The 23524-nt window shown below is 46.8% G+C and overlaps 1 long non-coding RNA gene across 2 annotated transcripts in view; it reads right to left on the reverse strand.

Moving 5' to 3' along the window:
• Nucleotides 1-6021: 6021 nt before the first annotated feature.
• LOC118968281 (uncharacterized) overlaps nucleotides 6022-23524 on the reverse strand; it is a 31502-nt gene continuing 13999 nt past the window's right edge. For both annotated transcript variants that reach the window (XR_005055855.2, XR_005055853.2), the window contains exon 3: nucleotides 6022-6307. This is a non-coding gene — a long non-coding RNA (uncharacterized lncRNA). The remainder of the gene's footprint in view (nucleotides 6308-23524) is intronic.

Raw genomic sequence — 23524 nt, forward strand, 5'->3', positions numbered from 1 at the left:
TCTTTAGATGCAGCCGTTGAGAACCGAGGACCCGGAAGAGAAGCCAGAAGTTCACCATCTTACTGGTGGGGGCCCTTCATTCCCCCCTTTCTCCTCTATGGGGTTGTGGACGTTGCTTTCTTTCTGACTACTTCCTGCTGAACGGGGCGGAGAAGGGAGTGAGGGCTTGAGGATTGGGAGGAAAGGGTTGATAGGATTCCCCACAGCAAAGACGAGTAGATGTGGACTTCTTCAGGTTGGAAATCAATGAAGGTTCCCTGCAACCATAGGTCGAGGACTTGTTGATTCTAACGGTGGTGCCAGGAGGATACGGGTGCCAGAAGTAAGGCGTCTGTGGCCATTGTTTCCAGGAACAATTTCCAGCGGAGAGAGGGGTCCATCTCAGCGTGTGGTGAGAAGGTTATGTGAGGGTGAGGGATCTTCTGTGGCCAGAAGCTGATAGTTCCTGAGTAAAAGCTGGTTGAAAGTTTGATTAGAGATTTTTCCAACTTGGGATTTGATGAACTTTATTATACAGGGTAGGAAGAGACAGGTGAGAAGAATGGTTATTGTGGGACCTGCAATGGGCCAGAGCCAGGTGAGGAGGGGGTTTGTTAGTAATGACGAGAATGGGTTGGAAATGGAAGCAGAGTGGAGACTGGAGGCAAGGACAGTGAGTTTGGTAATGTCAGTTTCTACAACGCTGGATTGGTTGATGTAATAGCAGCACTCTTCCCGGAGGAAGACGCAGGTGCCACCCTTCTTGGCTGTAAGCAGATCTAAGGCCCGCCAGGTTTGAAGGGTGACCTTAGCTAGCGAAGTGACCTGTCTTTGGAGAGAGACCAGGGAATCGGCAGTGGATGTCAGGGCTTCCTCAAGTTTGGCGTTGAGAGCTCTAATTGCCCATAGAGAGTTACTAAAGGCTCCCCCAAAAAATCCTCCCTCAGTGGCTGAGGTGGTCAAAGAGATACCGACCATGATGGGAAGGAAAGCAGCCCTTTTTGTGCGTGAGGGCAAGGGAGGTTGGAGCTCAGGGAATTCTGCAATGCTGTAAAGTGTAAGCTGTGGGATTAGGGTGACGAGAATGCAGGGTGTGCTGGAGTTGGGAGGCAGTGAAGTGCACTGGAGGGGGATGGAGTCGGGCCTACGCAGTGGTGGATGGTGAGATTATCTGCATATTCTGGTTCTCATAGGGGTATGTCTGCCAGGGGGCAGAGGGGTTGCCTTTCTGCATGGAAGTAGTAGTTGGAAATATTAAGGGGCACGGCGGCCAGCAGTGGGCGCTGTAGTGATGGCACAAGAAACAATTGGCGGTGTTAAGAGTGTGGTTGAGAAAGATGGTGGTGTCCTGAATGAGCTGTAACCAAGAGTAGAAGAAATTGAAAGAGGGGAGGGGATAAGAAGATGAAGAGGCGCCATCAAGAGGTTGGATAATGACTTTTTTGGAATGTCTGATATCTGCTGCAACTTGAGAGATCTGGGAGTGAGAGGGAACATACTCTTGAGAGATATGAAGGGTACAGTGGGGGGTTGAGGACCCCCCGTAGTAAACTGAGGCTGTGACTCTGGCAGCTCATCGAGAGTCTCAGGGACCTAGGATTGATAAGGAGAATGAGCCGTTGGGATATTTCATGAAACAGTTGGAGGAGTAATACTGTGGGTACCGGGAGTTACTCATGTAGTGAACGGCACAAGACCAGTAGGGACATCCCCCGTAGGTGTCTGGCCATCACCTGCAATAGGCTTGTTTTTGGTCATAGAGGAAGCAGAGGTAGAGAGAATAAGGGTAGCTGCTAGTGAACACTTCGGTGGAGGGAGGAAAGTGGAGGTATAAAGGCTCAGAGCAGCTTTAGAGGGCAGTCTGATGTGGCAATGAGGGCAGTAACTTTTGTTTGATGCTGTGTGTAAGTTTGTCTGACTTTGAATTGCCATACAAAAGAGGCTGGGGTGGCGGGGAAGACAATAGGAATGAGGAAAAAAAGCGAGAGAGCAGTAAAGGAGGAGAAAGTCATGATTCGGGTATGGATGGCAAAGGGGGTGAACGGGATTTTGGAGGAAAGAGGACAGTAAAGTCAGGAGTCTGGAGGGAGGGAGAGTCTATAAACTTTTGTAGGTTAAGAGATCTTTTAGGTGATGTGGGGACAGAATGGTAAGGGGTGCCCTGAATGTTAGTTTATGGGCTTCCTTCTGCAAGAGCTGCCCAGTGGCTAATGCCCGTACGCAGGGGGCCCATCGCCGAACTGTGGGGTCTAATTGCTTGGAAAGATAAGCTACTGGGGCAAAGGATGGGCCATAATATTGGCCTAGGACTCCTAGAGCTTGACTGGACCTCTCATGAATGTATAATGAGAAGGGTTTCGGCAAATCAGGGAGATGGAGAGCTGGAGCTTCTACAAGGGCTTGACGGAGCCTAATGAAGGAGTGTTGGGGTGAGGATGATAATGGTTCTTCAGGGGGGCCCTTGCTGAGGTCGTATAGGGGTCTTGCCAACAGGGAGAAGTTAGGGATCCACGCTCTAAAATACCCAGCTAGGCCTAGAAAGGAAAGGATTTCTGTCTTGGTTTTGGGAATGGGCAGGTCAGAGAGGAGTCGTTTTCTGTCTAAGGTAATGGACTTTCTTTGTTGAGATAGAAGGAATCCGAGGTAAGTACAGAAGGGGAAGAGATTTGAGCTTTGACGGGGGATACCCGGTAACCTCTGGAAGCTAGAAGGTTAAGTAGGGAGGCGGTGTCAAGTTGAGACTGTTCCCACGAGGGACTGCAGAGTAGAAGATTGTCCATGTATTGTAATAAGGTGGACTCAGAGTGATCATGATGAAACTGTTTGAGGTCCTGAGCTAGGACCTGTCCAAAAATATGGGGACTATCTCAGAAGCCTTGTGGCAAAACTGTCCAAGTGAGTTGTTCAGAATGTCTTGTGTATGGGTCTGTCTAGGTGAAGGCGAAGAAATCTTGGGAGGAGGTGTCTAGAAGGATAAAAAAAATGTGTCCTTGAGATCTACGACTGAGAACTGGGAGGCTGAGGCAGGGATCTGTGATAAAAGGGTGTATGGATTTGGAACTAAGGGATGGATAGGGACAATGGCCATGTTGATGAGGAGAAGGTCTTGGACAGGGTGGAAAGATCTGTTGGTTTTTTTAACAGCTAATATGGGGGTATTAAATGGGGAGTGAGTGGGTCTGAGGTAATTTTTGTTTAAGAGATCTTGGATGATGGGTTGGATGCTTAAGAGGGCTGAAGTGGTTAGGGGGTATTGGGCCTGACAGATATACTGAGGGGGGTCACATAATTTGATAGAGACAGGAGGACATAGAGCTATGGAGGGGATGGTAATGTCCCAAACTTTGGGATTTACAGGGTGTATGAGGGCGAAACTGGAGCTTTCATTGGGTAGAGGTGGGTCATGGGCTATGAGGGCCATCAGAAAGGGAGTACTGGGGGCTGTAGGAGTGGATATAGTTATGGAAACGTGGAGGAGAGAAAGGATGTCCCGTCCTAGTAAAGGTATGGGACACTGGGGCATAACCAGGAAGGAGTGGGAAAAAGGTATGGGATTGTCCTGGATTGTGCATAAAAGGTGGGGGGGTTTAACAGGAAAATCTGTTTACCTCCTACCCCGACTATAGGAGTAATGGCAGGTGTGGTAGGGCCCCGGTATTCCCGCAAGACTGAGAAGGTGGCTCCTGTATCTAGGAGGAAGGACATGGGGTGACCATCTACTATTAAATAACCCTGGGCTCCTGTTTGGTGATGGAAATGGTCAGGCGAGAAGCCCCCGGGCTCCGTCAATCTTCTTCTGCCAGCCCCACTATGGCAGGCTTAGGATGGGGGTTGTTTGTCCAGCCTCTCCTTCGGGTGACTGGGCAATCAGACCCCCAGTGGCCCTTTTTGTGGCATCTGGGGCATGGGGTGGTAGGAGATCTGGGGAAGGGGCACACCCTTGACCAATGTTGTTCTTGTCCGCACTTGAAACAAGCTCCTGGGAGGCGCTTGTTTGTAGAAGGGTGCCCAGGTTGTGGTTTTATCAGCTGGGCCAACATTTGGAAATTGGCTTGATCAGCCTTTTGTTACGGCATTCTTTCTCCTCCTCCCGGTTATGGAAGACTTTAAAGGCCACTGTTAGGATCTCAGTCTGTGGGGTAGCGGGGCCCTGTTCTAACTTTTTGAGTTTAGCTTTAATGTCGGGGTAGCTTTGAGCTAGGAAGTATGTCATAAGGGCATGTCTTCCATCAGGCGTTTCTGGGTCAAGGCTGGTATACTGTAATAGGGCTTGAGTGAGTCTGTCTAAGCTACATCCCAGAGGGTGGGCAATAATTTTTAGAGGCGCTTGGGACCGAGTCTGAGCAGGACTGAAGGGTTCTGGCTCAGTCTGTGGGGGAGTGACGCGGTCAAGCAGATCTTGAAGTGCAGAAGGGGGTCAAAGAAAATAAAGAAAGATAGAAAGAACTGGGAGGGCTGAAACTCCCACGCGATGCCAGCCAGCAGCCCAGCTGCTTGCCTCTGCTGCTCCAGTTGGGCTTGAACTCATGACTTTGAGGTTAAAAGTCCCATGCTCTATTGACTGAGCTAGCCGGGCTCCAGTTAGTTGCTTATGGAATGCGTAAACAGAATGTTCTTTGTTCTCCATTCCTGCCACATCGGCAAGTGGGGGAAGGGCATAGCTAGAAGCAGGGGCAGTGTTTCTACACATCTTCAAGGTCTCCCTATTTTCAGAGTGAGGAGTCTTGGCTCATCTTCGAGGACAAGATATGTTTTTCTGGACAGATAACTTCCAAGGACTGCACCGGTTGTTCTCAAGCTTGTGCTTTCCCATGCTGCGTTCAGACATGGGGGAAGGTGCTTTCCCATTCTCCCTACAAACATGTGAGAAGACAAAGGTGGTCCCTAACAGGGGAGAAACAGGCAATGAGGGCAAAGACGGAGGAGGCCCCCGGGACTTAGTTAAAGGGGAGCTGAAAGGCTCAGGCTTAATCTGCGGGGGATGAAGGCAGAGGAGGTGAGATGGGGTAGGAGATGGTGGGGGAGAAAAGGAGAAGGGCTGTTGTAGGAGAAGAAGGGGAAGGGAGTGAACGGGAGGCTTCTGTGGGGGCGGTGGCTTGCAGGCTAGGAGAACTTGGGGGGGTGGGGGAAGGAGGAGGCGGAAAGCTTCGATATAGGGAATCTCCTTCCATTTTTTCAGGCGCTGGCAGTAGTTAAAGAGATTGCGAGTGATGTTAGGATCAAGAGTTCCCCCTGCGGGCCATTGGTTGTTATTGTCTAGGGGCTTTGTCGGCCAACCTTGGGAGCAGTATTTACAAAGAAGTTTTGGTTTTATATCAGGCGTCAGGGAGAGGGTGGCTAGATACTTGAGCAGGCATTCAAGAGGTGAACTTTCAGGGAGGGATGAGGAGGCTCCCATGGCTGAAGGACAGAGAAGGAGACAAACAGGGGAAGACGAACGGAGATCCTCGGACTGGGAGCAGACCACAAGGAGACAAAGGGCATCCCCGATGATCCTTGGTGGTCTGCGGAAACTCGTATACAAGTTGGAATTTCTTAGGAAGTGTGGGTCGTCACCCAGACTTCTCTAAGAAGGCAGAGTGCCAGAGTCACGAGGTTCCTAGTACTAGGAATTTTCGGTGGATGGAATGGATTTCGGCGGACAGAACAGAAGGAGGAGGGGGGTAAAAGGGAGTTTTCTCATTCACAAAGCAGTCACCTCGTTTATGGCTGTTGGAGGGGGGCACCTGAGGGTCGGCCACAGCCATGAAGGCCTGAGGCAGGGAGAGTTCCCTCCTCATCCCCGAGCATCAGGGCTTTGCCGGACGATCACGGTCAATGGCACTGCGATAGCTCGGGGAAGAGTGGCCTACTCTAGGGGAAAACTTACCTAAAGGCCAGAGAGGAGTGGTGAGTGTGATGAGCCAGTGCCAGAAAAAGAGGATGAGGGCAAGCTGCTGCTGATGTCGGAGGGAAGAGGGGGCCCAGTTGGGGTGTCCCGTCTCCCGGGTTTCGGCACCAATGAAAGGAAAGGAGCGACACACAGCAGCAATTCACTGGAGAAATCCGCTTTATTGGGGAAAGGTGCTGGGTTATATAGGAAGGGGCATGGGGTGATTGTGTTGTTACTTCTACGGGGCTGGTGGCTGTTGGCTAGGTGCTGGGAGTGGGAGTGGGGAGAGAGGTGATTGGTCTTTAGGTGGCGCCGTCAGGAACCGAGGACCCGGAAGAGAAGCTGGAAGTTCGCCATCTTACTGGTGGGGGCCCTTCAGTGGGGTTTAGGGTTTTTAAAGAACAGAACAGAAGGGGGGATCCAGACACAGATTCCAGCCTGCTCTGCAGGGCTTTGCTGTTGAGGGAGAAAGTCATTAGAACAGCAATCAGTTCAGGAGTGGGATTTTTTTGTTTTGCTTTGCTTTGTATTTTAAGGTTAGTCTTTTCCGTCAGGAAAGAGAACAAGCCACCCATGCAGTCAAGCACTGACATGAAACCCTGAGAGCCACAGTCATGAAACAGTGCGGGGAGCAAGTCCCACCTATGCTCAAAAGCCTCGATGACTCACCTCTCTCTGAATGAAGCTTTCCAGGATGCTGCCCTAATCTTTTATTCATCTTTTTCCTTGGTACCCACCGGCATATACTCTGTGCTCCAGCCAAGGATTTACTCATCATTCCCAAGCACAACCTAAACTTTCCTGGTACATGCCTCTACTCTGTTCCCTCTGTCTGGAATACTTTCCCCATCCCTCCCTCCTCCAGTGAGAAGCAACACTTAATTCCTGTGCTCCGCGACAAGCCTGTACACTTTCACCTAGCTATAATGTCCTACAGGTGTCTCTGACTCCTCTTTCTGTAGCACCAGGAGGGAAACGTGTTCCCAGCCTGGCACGAATAAACTAGTGAAACTGGTGAAGCCGAAAAACGTCTAGGAAAAGCATAAAGTGGGGAAACTTTTTATTGCTCACAGAAGCCTGGCTCCGTCCATCCCCTCTAGCCGTGGCTCTCCTGTCTTGGCTTGCGCTCACCTCCCCGCCCGCCCCTTTCGGGGGAAACTCTGTGGGCAGATCCCTGGTGACAGATGGTCATCAGATCTATTAGGCAGTGGAGGGGAGGAGAGAACAGCCTCTCTGCCCCAAGGCTGCAGGAAGAAACACCTATTGTAAAGGGACTAAAGCCAGGCAAGAGATTCTGGAAATACTGCAATTTTGCCCACACTCTCCCTCATTGATTTTAACTCCTTAGGCTCTTTACATCCTCTGGAGCATGGAACACAGTGCCTTACAAATTTTTTGTTTGTTGAATTTCACTGAAGATGGCATCAGACTGAGGGTGCCACTGTGGTACATCCATAAACTGCAGTATTCATACATTGGATAATTACAAAGGTCTGTTCCAGATTCAGACCAGTTACAAAAGAAGAAACCACAGTGATGGTCCATTCCAGAACAGAAGTCCTTGCACCTTGGAGTTAATAAGGGATATGACACAGAAATGGTCTGCCAACATATAACTCAAGTATAAATATAACAAAATTGACCAAAATTATTATATAAACATTAAATAATTAGGATTTATTTAAACAGTGTTCATAGTCTATTGTTTTAAGCAAACATATTGTTCAAGTCCATATGTGTTTTTAAGTATGCTTTCAAGGACAATTTACCAGCTACTTTTTACTATTAAACGTCATGTTCACAAGTTTTGTGAAAAAGTCCAGCCAGACATTGTTTTTATCAGAATGGATGTGGGGGATCATGAATTGGCCAATTAAGTTGTTAATTTCTTAACTATAAAAGTGTAATTATGAAAAAATACAATTAATAGAAACACAAACTATGCACTTCTTACACCTGAGTGACCTGGAAGTTATTAAATGTAGGTCCCAAGGTAAAGGATTCTGAAAATTCATGTAAATCTTTCCTGTTCAGCCTTCTCACATCTTGTGGGCACTTTCGGGTTCTGTGACCCAGGTCATTCTGGAAATGTGGAGGTTGCTGTGAATATGGAATAGCTGGATGGAAGCAGGAGAGTCTCAGAGAAGCAACACACAGAAATCCCAGCCACTCTGAGGACAAAACTCATGGTTCTGTCCAAGGGTAGGTAGAACCCCTGATAAGGGCACAAAGCCTGGAGAGATATCCACCACAGGTGTTGTAAAAGTTTATTGGCTATACGGATTAGAAGCTTAGAGTAGCCATCTTTGGAGATTTAAGAGATCAGCAGCCTAAAGGAGAGGACTGAAGTCATAAAAATGGATATGATCATCAAGGGTAAATGATTATAGTGAGAGAGAAAAAGGAAAAGGATGTTCACTAGTGGAGAAAAGAAAATACCATTAAGAAGACTAGAGAGAATCAGAGGGGAGGGACTCAAGATTGCAGCATGAGTACAGCAGCAGAAATCAACTCCAAAAAACATATATACTTTTTAAAATACAACAAATACAAGTTTTCCTAAAAGAGTGACCAGAAGACACAGTACAACAGCCAGGCTCCATCTACATCTGTGAGCACTCAGCATCTCACAAAGAGGGTAAGATACAAAGCTGTGACCCGGTGGGACCAAGCACTCCCCCGACCCCAGCTCATGGGCGGGGAGAGGAAAAGAATTAGAGTGGGGAGGGAGTAGAAGCACAGGACTACTAAAGAATCAGCCCCAGTAATCTGCATCGGGAGCACAGACACACATTGCATGGTGCACTGGATATTAGAGAAATGGAGAAGTAAACTCCGAGACAGAGACTGCAAGCGGGTCCCCACAGCAGGCTCCCCTGGGACAAAAGAAAAGCGGGCGCTTTTTAAAAGTCTTAAAGGGACAAAGGGTCAACAGCTGGACAAAATCACCCAAGCATACTCAGCTCAGCAGGCTGGGAATCTTGAGTAACCTCAGTCTCCCTAACCGCCTGGGGGGTAACACAGCCCCAAAGCCCCTCAAGGCGATAAGCCCCTCAGTGCTGCAAGCAAATCAGCTGACCTGCCACAGCTGCAGAGCAACTGGAGAACAGCCCCACCCACAGCAAACACACAGTCTCCTCCCAGTGCAGAGCTAACTGGGACAGACAGAGGAAGCCACAGCAAGGTCCAAAAGGCACAATGGGGTGCCATTCACACAACAGAACACATGCAGCATGGCTGTGACCCCCCCACAGTGTGCTAGGCTATCCCGATGACTGCCCCACCCACAGAAGCTCAGGAAATTATCGCAGAGTCCGCTCTGGGTGTGCAGGTAGATGGCACAGGCATCAGAAGCCAGAACAAGGTCTGGAGGCAGGAAAGGGTGCCATGTCGCAGGAGGACACACGTGGCATGGCTGCGACCCCTCACAGTACACTTGGCTATCCCAAGGGCCACCCCACCCATGGCAGCTCAGGGCATTATCCCAGAGACTGTTCCCAGTGTGCAGGTAGATGGCAAAGGCAGTGGATAAGAGCAGGGTGACCAAGAAGCAGGAAGGGACTTTGTTCTCCCAATTGACACACGCGCTACCTGCCTGCAACCACTTCTATCACCATGAAAAGGCAGAAGAACCTGGTCTGGTAAAAAATCACTCAGACAACCTCAGAGAGAGGGCCTGCTGAGATAGATATTGAAAGGAGAGAGCAACACACAGCAGAAATTCACCGGAGAATTCTGCTTTATTAGGGAAAGGTGCTGGGTTATATAGGAAAGGGCATGAGCTGATTGGGGTGTTACTTCTATGGAGCTGGTGGCTATTGGCTAGGTGCTGGGATTGGGAGGGGGGTGAGAGGTGATTGGGCTTCAGGTGGCACCAGCGGGAACCGAGGACCCCAAAGAGAAGCCGGAAGTTCGCCATCTTACGGGTGGGGACCCTTCATTCCCCGCTTTCTCCTCTATGGGGTTGTGGACGTTGCTTTCTCTCTGACTGCTTCCTGCTGAATGGGGGTGGAGAAGGGAGTGAGGGCTTGAGGACTGGGGGGAAAGGGTAGATAGGACTCCCCACAGTAAGGACAAGTAGATGTGGACTTCTTCAGGTTGGAAATCAATGAAGGTTCCCTGTAACCATAGGTCGAGGACTTGTTGATTCCAATGGTGCCAAGAGGACACGGGTGCCAGAAGCCAGGCGTCTGTGGCCACCCTGTGGAGAAAGGGGTCCATCTCAGTGTGTGGTGAGGAGGTTACGTGAGGGTGAGGGATCTTCTGTGGCTAAAAGCTGGTAGTTCCTGAGTAAAAGCTGGTTGAAAGCTTGATTAGAGATTTTACCGACTTGGGATTTGATAAACTTTGTTATACAAGGCAAGAAGAGACAGGTGAGAAGAATGATTATTATAGGGCCTGCAATGGGCCACAGCCAGGTAAGGAAGGGATTTGTTAGTATTGAAGAGAATGGGTTGGAATTGGAAGCAGAGTGGAGACTGGAGGCAAGGTCGGTGAGTTTGGTAATGTCAGTTTCTACAATGCCAGATTCGTTGATATAATAGCAGCACTCTTCGTGAAGGAAGACGCAGGTGCCACCCTTTTTGACTATAAGCAGATCTAAGGCCCGCTGGTTTTGAAGGGTGACCTTAGCTAGCGAAGTGATCTGTCTTTGGAGAGAGGCCAGGGAATCGGCAGTGGATGTCAGGGCTCCCTCAAGTTTGGCATTGAGATCTCTAATTGCCCATAGAGAGTGACCCAAGGCTCCTCCCAAAAACCATGCCCCAATGGCTGAGGTGGTCAAAGAGATACTGACCATGATGGGAAGGAAAGCAGCCCTTTTTGTGCGCGAGGGCAAGGGAGGTTGGAGCTCAAGAAATTCTGCCATGATGTAAAGTGTAAGCTGTGGGATTAGGGTGGCGAGAATGCAGGGTATATTGGAGTTGGGAGGCAGTGAGTTGAAAAGACTGCCATTACACCAAAAGAAGTGTCCTGGTTGTGTAAAAGTTTTAGAGTCAGAGGTGGGGGTGTAGATAAAGAGGCAGTGAAGTCCGCTGGAGGGGGGTGGAGTCGGGCCTACACAGTGGTGGATGGTGAGATTATCTGCGTATTCTGGTTCCCATAGGGGTATGTCTGCCAGCGGGCAGAGGGGTTGTCCTTCTGCATGGAAGGAGTAGTTGGAAATATTAAGGGGCACGGCAGCCAGCAGTGGGTGCTGTAGTGATGCGCCCAAGAAACAACTGGCTGTGTTGAGGGTGTGGTTGAGAAAGATGATGGTGTCTTGAATGAGCTGTAACCAAGAATAAGAGAAATTAGAAGAGGGGCGGGGACAGGAAGATGAAGAGGCGCAGTCAAATGTTTGAATAATGACTTTTTCGTAATGTCTGATATCTGATGCAACTTGAGAGATCTAGGAATGAGAAGGAACATACTCTCGAGAGATATGAAGGGTACTGTGGGGGGTCATGGACCCCCCGTAGTAAACTCAAGCTGTGACTCTGGCAGCCCATCGAGGGTCCCAGGGATCAGGGATTGATAAGGAGAATGAGTGTTGGGATATTTTATGAAACAGTTGGAGGAGTAATACTGTGGGTACCGAGAGTCACACATGTAGTGAATGGTGCAAGACCAGTAGGGACATCCCCCATAGGTGTCTGGCCACTGCCTGCATGAGGCTTGTTTTTGGTCATAGAGGAAGCAGAGTTAGGGAGTGAAAAGGGGGCTGCTAGTGAACACTTTAGTGGAGGGAGGAAAGTGAAGGTACAAAGGCTCGGAGCAGCCTTTTAGAGGGCATTCTGATGTGATAATGAGGGCAGTGGTTTTTGATGCTGTGTGTAAGTCTGTCTGACCTTGAATCACCATACAAAGGAGGCTGAGGTGACAGGGAAGATAACAGAAATGAGGAATGAGAGCGAGAGAGCAGTAAAGGAAGAAAAGGTCATGATTCGAGTATGGATGGCAAAGGGGGTGAATGGGAGATGCGGAGTTTCAAAGGATCAGAGGGATGGAGCGTGGAAGAGTAGACAGCATCTTGGGCTGTATCCGAAGGACTCTGGGTTGGATCTTGGGTGTCCAGAGGAGGTGGGTCCTGGGTGTTTGGTTTCAACCTAGAGATATGAAGGGGTGACAGAGTTATCAGGCAGTGAGAGCTTAGTTGCCGAGGTGGTGCAGAGAATGACTGAGTGTGGACCTTCCCAGTTTTTGTTGAGAGGGGGCTTATTTTCTGGAGGCTTATAAAACACTAGTTGACCGGGTCATAAGACAGGAGGGTTTTGGGAAGTGGATGGATCTGGGAGGAGCCAATCCTGATATTTCCATAATTTGGTGTGGAGGAGAAAGAGTAGCGGAAGGGCCATGTTGGGAGGAATTGGTCCTTTGTGGGGAGGGAGCCCCGGGGGTAGAATTGGGCGGCCGTACATGATCTCAAAGGGCGACAAGAAGGAAGGTTTCTTTGGGAGGGCCCGAATGTGGAGTAGAGCTAAGGGAAGTAAGCAAACCCAGTCAAGGTGTAGTTCTAGAGATAGTTTGGTCAGGATGTCCTTTAGAGTCCTATTGGCTCTTTCTACTTTTCCCAAAGCCTGTGGTCGATAAGGACAATGTAAATGCCAGGGAAGTGAGAGCGACTTGGAGAGGTTCTGGATAATTTGGGCAGTGAACTCAGGGCCGTTATCTGATTGGAGGGAGGCGGGCATCTCAAACCTAGGAAAGACCTGGGTGAGGAGGATAGAAGCAACCACGGACGCTTGTTTGTTAATGGTGGGGAAAGCCTCGACCCATCCTGAAAATGTATCTACTAACACAAGTAGATATCTGGTACGTCATACGGTGGGCATGTTAGTGAAGTCTACTTGCCAATCTGCGGCGGGGACATTACCCCTTGCTTGATGATCCGGGAAGGGTCGGACCTTGAGGAGGGTATTAGGATTAGTGCATTGGCAGATGGTGCACCTGCGGCTGATTTGGTCAAGTAGGGTTTTGTCTTCAGGAGAGAGAGAAAAAAAGGATTGTAAAAAATGGATCAAGGATTGGGGGCTAGGATGGAACAGATCGTGTAAGAAGCGGAAGAGGGACTCTTTGTCCTGGGAACAGAGGGTGTCTTGTGATAAGGCTAAATCGGCAAGGGCAGACGGATCGTTGTCTGGTGCATCTTCTGATAGGGCAACTGACCGGGCTACTCTATCAGCTTTGTTGTTACCCCTTTAATGGGGGAGTCATCTTTTTGATGTGATTTGCAGTGGACTATGCCTAGTCGGTGTGGGGGTTGTGAAGCCTCTATAAGTTTGGTAATTAAGGCTGAATTAGTGATGGAATTTCCTTTTGTGGTGAGGAGGCCTCATTCCTTCCATACTGCCACATGAGACAAGAGAATGTGGAATACGTATTTGGAGTCAGTGTACAGTGTGAGAGATGTGTCCCAGGCCAGAATGCAAGCTCTGGTGGCTGCAATGAGTTCGGACTGTTGATTGGTTGTGCTGGGGGTTAGGGCTCATGCCTTGATGACGTCTTTGAGGGAAACTACTGTGTATCCTACGTAGTGGGTGCCCTCATGTTTAAAGGAGGACCCATCAGTACACCAGATGAGGTTGGAGTGTGAGAGGGCTCCTTAGGAGATTGTGGAGTGGCACAGAAGGAAGTTGTGAAGAGCTTCTAGGCAATCATGCGAGGGAGTATGAGGAGAGTATGGTAGAGGAAGAAGAGTGGATGGATTCAGGGGCTGGCAGGGGAGGAAAGAAATATCTGGATTTTGGAGGAAAGAAGACAGTAAGGTCAGGAGTCTGGAGGGAGGGAGAGTCTGTAAACTTTTGTAGGTTAAGAGGTCTTTTAGGTGATGTGGGGACAGAATGGTAAGGGGCGCCCCAAATGTCAGTTTATGAGCTTCCTTCTGCAAGAGCTGTCCAGCAGCTAATGCCCATAGGCAGGGGGCCCATCCCTGAACTGTGGGGTCTAATTGCTTGGAAAGATAAGCTACTGGGGCAAAGGATGGGCCATAATATTGGTCTAGGACTTCTAGAGCTTGACTGGATCTCTCATGAATGTATAATCAGAAGGGCTTCGACAAATCAGGAAGATGGAGAGTTGGGGCTTCTACAAGGGCTTGATGGAGCTTAATGAAGGAGTGTTGGGGTGAGGAGGATAATGGTTCTTCAGGGGGGCCCTTGCTGAGGTCATATAGGGGTCTTGCCAACAGGGAGAAGTTAGGGATCCACGCTCTAAAATACCCAGCTAGGCCTAGAAAGGAAAGGATTTCTGTCTTGGTTTTGGGAACGGGCAGGTCAGAGAGGAGTCATTTTCTGTCTAAATTAATGGACTTTCTTTGTTGAGATAGAAAGAATCCGAGGTAAGTACAGAAGGGGAAGAGATTTGAGCTTTGACGGGGGATACCCGGTAACCTCTGGAAGCTAGAAGGTTAAGTAGGGAGGCGGTGTCAAGTTGAGACTGTTCCCACGAGGGACTGCAGAGTAGAAGATCATCCATGTATTGTAATAAGGTGGACTCGGAGTGATCATGATGAAACTGTTTGAGGTCCTGAGCTAGGACCTGTCCAAAAATATGGGGATGATCTTGGAAGCCTTGTGGCAAAACTGTCCAAGTGAGTTGTTCAGAATGTCTTGTGTATGGGTCCGTCCAGGTGAAGGCAAAAAAATCTTGGGAGGAGGGGTCCAGAGGGATAGAAAAAAATGAGCCCTTGAGATCTAGGACCGAGAAATGGAATGCTCAGGCAGGGATCTGTGATAAAAGGGTGTATGGATTTGGAACCAAGGGATGGATAGGGACAACGGCCATGCTGATGAGGCGAAGGTCTTGGACAAGGCAGAAAGATCCGTTGGATTTTTTAACAGCTAATATGGGGGTATTAAATGGGGAGTGAGTGGGTCTGAGGTAATTTTTGTTTAAAAGGTCCTGAATTATGGGTTGGAGGCCTATGAGGGCCGAAGTGGTTAGGGGGTATTGGGCCTGACAGATATACTGTGAGGGTTCCCGTAATTTAATAGATGCAGGACATAGAGCCATGGAGGGACTTGTAATGTCCCAGACCTTGGGATCTACAGGGTGTATGAGGGTGAAACTGGAGCTTTCATGAGATAGAGGGGGTTCATTGGCTATGAGGGCCATCAGAAAGGGGGTACTGGGGGCTGTGGGAGTGGATATAGTTATGGAAACATGGAGGAGAGAAAGGATGTCCCATCCTAGTAAAGGGATGGGACACTGGGGCATAACCAGGAAGGAGTGGGAAAAAGGTATGGGATTGTCCTGGATTGTGCATAAAAGGGGAGGGGTTTTCAATGGGAAGATCTGTTTTCCTCCTACCCCGACTATAGGAGTAATGGCTGGTGTGGTAGGGCTGCGGTATTCTCACAAGACCGAGAAGGTGGCTCCTGTATCTAGGAGGAAGGAGATGGGGTGACCGTCTACTGTTAAAGTAACCCTGGGCTCCTGTTTGGTGATGGAAATGGTTGGGTGAGAAGACCCTGGGCCCTGTCAATCCTCCTCCACCAGTCCCACTATGGCAGGCTTAGGATGGGGGTTGTTCGTCCAGTCTCCCCTTCAGGTGGTTGGGCAATTAGACCCCCAGTGGCCCTTTTTGTGGCATCTGGGTCATGGGGTGGTAGGAGGTCTCGGGGAGGGGCACGCCCTTGACCAATGTCCTTCTTTTCTGCATGTGAAACAAGCTCCTCGGGGGGGGCTTGTTTGTGGAGCGGCACCCAGGTTGTGGTTTTATCAGCTGAGCCAACATCTGAAAGTTGGCCTGATCAGCCTTTTGTTTATGGCATTCTTTCTCCTCCTTGCAGTTATGGAAGACTTTAAAAGCCACTGTAAGGATCTCAGTCTGCGGGGTAGCAGGGCCCTGATCTAACTTTTTGAGTTTACCTTTAATGTAGGGGTAGCTTTGAGCCAGGAAGTATGTCATAAGGACATGGCTTCCATCCAGCATTTCTGGATCTAGGCTGGTATACTGTAATAGGGCTTGGGTGAGTCTATCTAGGAATTTGGAGGGAGTTTCTTCCTTTTTTTGAATTATGTCCTAGAGCTTTTGAAAATTGACTATTTTACGAGCTGCCTTTTTCAGACCTGCTATTAGGCAGGAGGCAAAAATATCCCGAGAGCGGAGACCTACAGCAGTGTTATAATCCCAGTGCAGGTCTTATTCAGGGACAGCGGTGGGGCCAGTGGGATAGGTGGGGTCCATCCTGTGGGTTTCGGTAGCGTGTGTATGGGCGAAGTCCCAAACTCGTCTACGCTCTTCAGGAAGGAGGGTATTGGCCAGGAGCATGAAAATGTCATGATGTGTGAGGCTGTAAGACTGGAGGGTCCATTGAACCTCCCTGATATATGTCGTGGGATCAGTGGAAAAGGAACCAAGGCATTTTTCAAGTTGGGCTAAATCCCCTAAGGAGAAAGGTACGTGAACTCGCACAATGCCTTCGGGTCCCGCCACCTCTCGGAAGGGTGCAGTAATTTGGGGAGGCCCCCGGGATGGAGTCTGAGGGGGACTGAAGGGTTCTGGCTCAGTCTGTGGGGGAGAAACAGTTGATGAGGGCAAAGACGGAGGAGGCCCCCGGGACCTAGTTAAAGGGGTGCTGAAAGGCTCAGTCTCAATCCGTGGGGGAGGGGCAGGTGAGGAGGCGAAGGTGTAGGAGGTGAGATGGGGGAGGAGATGGTGGGAGAGGAAGGGGGAAGGGCTGTTGTAGGAGAAGAAGGGGAAGTGAGTGGGCAGGAGGCCTCTGCGGGGGAAGAGGTGGAGGTGGTGGCGATGGCGGAAGAGGGCGGAGGGGTTGTAGGAGGGGGAGGGGCTGAAGGAGGAAGTCTGTATGGCGGAGGTTCATCGGCCGGGTCAAAGGTAATTGAAGAGGGACTGGGAGTGTGTGGAGGAGAGGGAGCTGGCCTGCAGGCTAGGAGAACTTGGGGCATGGAACAGGTGGTGCAGAGGACAGGATTTTGGGCTAGGAGGTGAAAAGCCTCGATATAGGGAATCTCCTTTCATTTTTTCAGGCGCTGGCAGTAGTTAAAGAGATTGCGAGTGATGTTAGGATCAAGAGTTCCCCCTGCGGACCATTGGTTGTTATTGTCTAGGGGCTTTGTCGGCCAACCTTGGGAGCAGTATTTACGGAGAAGTTTTGGTTTTATATCAGGCGTCAGGGAGAGGGTGGCTAGATACTTGAGCAGGCATTCAAAAGGTGAACTTTCAGGGAGGGATGAGGAGGCTCCCATGGCTGAAGGACAGAGAAGGAGACAAACAGGGGAAGACGAAAGGAGATCCTCGGACTGGAAGCAGACCGCAAGGAGACAAAGAGCATCCCCGATGATCCTTGGTGGTCTGTGGAAACTCGTATATGAGTCGGAATTTCTTAGGAAGTGTGGGTCGTCACCCAGACTTCTCTAAGATGGCAGAGTGCCAGAGTCACGAGGAACCTAGTACTAGGAATTTTCAGTGGAAGGAATGGAAGTGGGGGGAAGGGGAGCGTTCTTATCTGCAAAGGAGTCACCTCATTTATGGCTGTTGGAGGAGGGGCCTGAGAGTCCGCCACAGTCATGAAGGCCTGAGGCGGGGAGAGTTCCCTCCTCGTCCCCGAGCGTCAGGACCTTGCCGGACGATCACGGTCAGTGGCGCTGCGATACCTCGGGGAAGAGCAGCCCACTCCGGGGGAAAACTTACCCAAAGGCCAAAGAGGAGTGGTGAGTGTGAGGAGCCAGCGCCGGAAAAAAAGGACAAGGGCAAGGTGCCGCTGGTGTCGTGGGAAGACAGGGCCCAGTTGGGGTGTCCCGTTTCCCGGGTTTTGGCACCAATGAAAGGAGGGAGCGACACACAGCAGCAATTCACCGGACAATTCCGCTTTATTAGGGAAAGGTGCTGGGTAATATAGGAAGGGGCATGAGCTGATTGGCGTGTTACTTCTACGGGGCTGGTGGCTATTGGCTAGGTGCTGGGATTGGTAGGGTGGCGAGAGGTGATTGGGCTTCAGGTGGTGCCAGCGGGAACTGAAGACCCAGAAGAGAGGCAGGAAGTTCGCTATCTTATGGGTGGGGACCTTTCAGATATAACCAATCTTCCTGAAAAATAATTCGAAATAAAAGTCATAACCATGCTGATGGACCTACAGAGAAATATGCAAGTGCTAAGGGATGAAGTCTGGAGGCAGATAACAGAAATGAAACAATCAATAGAAGGTGTTAAAAGCAGACTAGACAAGGTGCAAGAGACTGTTAACGGAATAGAAATCAGAAAACAGGAATACAGAGAAGCTCAGATGGAGAGAGATAAAAGGATTTCTAGGAATGAAAGAATATTAAGAGAAATGTGTGATGAATCCAAACAGAACAATATTCACATTACAGGGGTACCAGAAGAAAAATAAGAGAGAAAAGGGATAGAAAGTGTCATTGAAGAAATAACTGCTGAGAACTTCGTCAAGCTGGGGAAGGAAATAGTCTCTCAGACCATGGAAGCCCACAGATCTCCCAACACAAGGGACCCAAGGAGGACAACACCAAGACATATAATAATTAAAATGGCAAAGATCAAAGACAAGGACAGAGTACTAAAGGCAGCCAGGAGAAAAAAGATCAACAACAAAAGAAAACCCATCAGGCTGTCATCAGACTTCTCAACAGAAACCTTACAGGCCAGAATAGAATAGTATGATATATTTAATGCAATAAACCAGAAGGGCCTTGAACCAAGAATACTGTATCCAGCACGATTATCATTTAAATTTGAAGGAGGGATTAAACAGTTTCGAGACAAGCAAAAGTTGAGGGAATTTGTCTCCCACAAAATACCTCTACAGGATATTTTAAAGGAACTGCTGTAGATGGAAGCACTCCCAAGGCTAAATAGATGTCAAGAGAGAAAATAAAATCACACCAAAGAAAGCAGACCAACCAAATACTAATTAAAGGCAAAAAATAAAATCAACTATCCACAAAAGCAGTCAAACGAAACACAAAAGAGTACAGAATAAAACACCTAACATACAAAGAATGAAGGACAAAGAATAAGAAGAGAGAGAAATAAAGAATCATCAGACTGTGTATATAATAGCTTAATAAGAGAGTTAAATTAGATGGTTAGATACTAAAGAGGCTACCCTTGAACCTTTGGTAACCATGAATCCAAAGCCTGCAATGGCAATGGTATGTATCTATCGATAATCACCCTAAATGTAAATGGACTGAATGCAACAATAAAAAGACACAGAGTAATAGAATGGATAAAAAAAGCAAGACCCATCTATATACTACTTACAAGAGACTCACCTCAAACCCAAATATATGCACAGACTAAAAGTGAAGGGATGGAAAAAGATATTTCATGCAAACAATAGGGAGAAAGAGCAGGTGTTGCAGTACTTGTATCAGACAAAAGAGATTTCAAACCAAAGAAAGTAAGAGATAAAGAAGGACATTACATAATGATAATGGGGGCAGTCCAACAAGAAGATATAACCATTATCAATATATATACACCCAACACAGGAGCACCAACATATGTGAAACAAATACTAACAGAATTAAAGGAGGAAATAGAAAGCAATGCATTCATTTTAGGAGACTTCAACACACCACTCACTCCAAAGGACAGATTCGCCAGAAAGAAGATAAGTAAGGACACAGAGGCACTGAACAACACACTAGAACAGATGGACCTAACAGACATCTACAGAACTCTCCACCCAAAAGCATCAGGATACACATTCTTCTCATGTGCACATGGAACATTTTCCAGAATAGACCACATAAAACAGCGTCAGTAAATTCAAAAAGACTGAAATTCTACCAACCAACTTCTCAGACCACAAAGGTATAAAATAAATTATATTTCTAGAAATAAATTGTACAAATAAAACAAAAAGGCTCACAAACACATGGAGACTTAACAACATACTCCTAAATAATCAATGGATCAATGACCAAATTAAAACAGAGATCCAGCAATATCTGGAGACAAATGACAACAAGAGCACAAAGCCCTAACTTTTGTGGGACGCAGAAAGGCAGTTCTAAAAGGAAAGAATATAGCAATCCAGGCCTATTTAAAGAAGGAAGAACAATCCCAAATGAATAGTCTAAAGTCACAAGTATTGAAACTGGAAAAAGAAGAACAAATGAGGCCCAAAGTCAGCAGAAGGAGGGGCATAATAAGGATCAGACAAGAAATCAATAAAATTGAGAAGAATAAAACAAAATAAAAAAATCAATGAAACCAAGAGCTGGTTCTTTGAGAAAATAAACAAAATAGATAAACCCATAGCCACACTTATTAAGAGAAAAAGAGAATCTACACAGAATCAGAAATTAGAAAGGAAAAATCATGACCCCATAGAAATACAAAGAATTATTAGAGAATACCATGAAAATCTATATGCTAACAAGATGGAAAACCTAGAAGAAATGTATAAGTTCCTAGAAAAATACAACCTTCCAAGACTGACACAGGAAGAAACAGAAAATCTAAACAGACCAATTACCAGCAATGAAATTGAAGTGGTAAACAAAAAACTACCCAAGAACAAAACCTCCAGGTGAGATGGATTCACCGCTGAATTTTATCAGACATATAGAGAAGACATAACACCCATTCTCCTTAAAGTTTTCCAAAAAATAGAAGAAGAGGGAATACTTCCTAAGTATTAGAATGATGCTGGCTTCATAGTTCTATGAAGCCAGCATCATTCTAATACCAAAACCAGGCAAAAACCCCAACAAAAAGAAAATTACAGACCAATATCCCTGATGAACGTAGATGCAAAAATACTCAACAAAATATTAGCAAACCAAATTCAAAAATACATCAAGAGGATCATACACCATGATCAAGTGGGATTCATCTCAGGGATGCAAGGATGGTACAACATTCCAAAATCCATCAACATCATCTACCACATCAGCAAAAAGAAGTACAAAAACCACATGACCATCTCCATAGATGCTGAAAAAGCATTTGACAAAATTCAACATCCATTCATGATAAAATGTCTCAACAAAATGGGTATAGAGGGCAAGTATCTCAACATAATAAAGGCCATATATGACAAACCCACAGCCAACATCATACTTAACAGTGAGAAGCTGGAAGCTTTTCCCCTAAGATTGGGAACAAGACAAGGATGCCCACTCTCCCCACTTTTAATCAACATAGTACTGGAGGTCCTAGACACGGCAATCAGACAACACAAAGAAATAAAAGGCATGCAGATTGGTAAAGAAGAAGTCAAACTGTCACTATTTGCAGATGACGATACTGCACATAAAAAACCCTATAGACTCCACTCCAAAACTACTAGAACTAATATCTGAATTCAGCAAAGTTGCAGGATACAAAATTAACACACAGAAATCTGTGTCTTTCCTATACACTAACAATGAACTAGAAGAAAGAGAAATCAGGAAAACAATTCCATTCACAATTGCATCAAGAAGAATAAAGTACCTAGGAATAAACCTAACCAAGGAAGTGAAAGACCTTTACTCTGAAAACTAAAAGACACTCTTTAGAGAAATTAAAGAGGACACTAACAAATGGAAACTCATCCCATGCTCTTGGCTAGAAAGAATTAATATTGTCAAAATGGCCATCCTGCCTAAAATGGTCTACAGATTCAATGCAATCCCTATCAAAATAACAACAGCATTCTTCAACAAACTGGAATAAATAGTTCAAAAATTCATATGGAACCACAAAAGACTCTGAATTGTCAAAGTAATCTTGAGAAGGAAGAATAAAGCAGGGGGGATCTCGCTTCCCAACTTCAAATTCTACTACAAAGCCACAGTAATCAAGACAATTTGGTACTGGCATAAGAACAGACCCACAGACCAGTGGAACAGAATAGAGACTCCAGACATTAACCCAAACATATATAGTCAATTAATATACAATAAAGGAGCCATGGACATAAAATGGGGAAATTACAATCTCTTCAACAACTGGTGTTGGCAAAACTGTACAGCTACATGTAAGAGAATGAAACTAGATCACTGTCTAACCCCATATACAAAAGTAAATTCGAAATGGATCAAAGACCTGAATGTAAGTCATGAAACCATAAAACTCTTAGAAAAAAACATAGGCAAAAATCTCTTGGACATAAACATGAGTGACTTCTGCATGAACATATCTCCCTGGGCAAGGGAAACAAAAGCAAAAATGAACAAGTGGGACTATAGCAAGCTGAAAAGCTTCTGTACAGCAAAGAACACCATCAATAGAACAAAAAGGCATCCTACAGTATGGGAGAATATATTCATAAATGACTTATCCAATAAAGGGTTGACATCTAAAATATATAAAGAGCTCACACACTTCAACAAACAAAAAGCAAATAATCCAATTAAAAAATGGGCAGAGGAAACAGAGGAGACAAGTAGTGATTTTACAGCATCTTACTACGCAGATGGACAGTGACTGTGAATGTGTATTTGGGGGGGGACTTGGTGAAGGGGGGAGCCTAGTAAACATAATGTTCTTCATGTAATTGTAGATTAATGATACCAAAATAAATATAATAAAAATAAAATTTAAAAGAAGGGCAGAGGAGCTGAACAGACAGTTCTCCAAAGAAAAAATTCAGATGGCCAACAGACACATGAAAAGATGCTTCACATAGTTAGCCATCAGAGAAATGAAAATTAAAACCACAATGAGATATCACCTCATACCAGTAAGGATTGCCACCATACAAAAGACAAACAATAACAAATGTTGGCAAGGATGTGGAGAAAGGGGAAATCTGTGACACTGCTGGTGGAAATGTAAATTAGTTCAACCATTGTGGAAAGCAGTATGGAGGTTCCTCAAAAAGCTTAAAATAGAAATACCATTTGACCCAGGAATTTCACTTCTAGGAATTTACCCTAAAAATGCAGCAGCCCAGTTTGAAAAAGATACTTGCACCCCTATATTTATCGCAGCACTATTTACAATAGCCAAGAAATGGAAACAATCTAAGTGTCCATCAGTAGATCAATGGATAAAGAAGATGTGGTATATATACACAATGGAATATTATTCAGCCATAAGAAGAAAACAAATCCTACCATTTGCAACAACATGGATGGAGCTAGAGAGTATTATGCTCAGTGAAATAAACCAGGTCGAAAAAGACAAGTATCAAATGATTTCACTTATCTTTGGATTCAAGAACAAAGAAAAAAACTGAAGGAACAAAACAGCAGCAGACTCACAGAACCCAAGAATGGACTAACAGTTACCAAAGGGAAAGGGACTGAGGAGGATGGGTGGGAAGGAAGGGACAAGGGGGAAAAATAAAAAATAAAAGAAGACTAGAGAATACTTACAAATCAGAGAAAAACCAGAGAACATGATGTCATATCATTTGCGGTGAACATTGTCAAATGACAAAGAGACAATGAGGCAGATTAAAGACTGCCATAAATTATTTGATGCTCCTTCCATCAAGAAGTGGGTTTCTATGCCTCCTGCCCTTGAGTCCGAGTGGGTTTTGTGACTGTCTTCCCAAAAGAATACAATGGAAGGGATGCTGTGCCCATTTCCTGGTATGGAATTCAAGAGGCCATAGCTTCCAATTCCTGTTCCTGACCAGAAATTGTCTCATCAGGGAGAAGCCAGTCACCATGTAAGAAGTCTGACTACCCTGAGATCATCACACCCTGACAAAGCCCAAGCCAGCCCTGAGGAGAGAGAGGTGCCCAGACAGCATGGCTGTTCCAGCT

Source organism: Manis javanica, chromosome 2 (assembly GCF_040802235.1).
Source record: "Manis javanica isolate MJ-LG chromosome 2, MJ_LKY, whole genome shotgun sequence".
In the NCBI taxonomy this organism is placed as follows: Eukaryota; Metazoa; Chordata; class Mammalia; order Pholidota; family Manidae; genus Manis; species Manis javanica.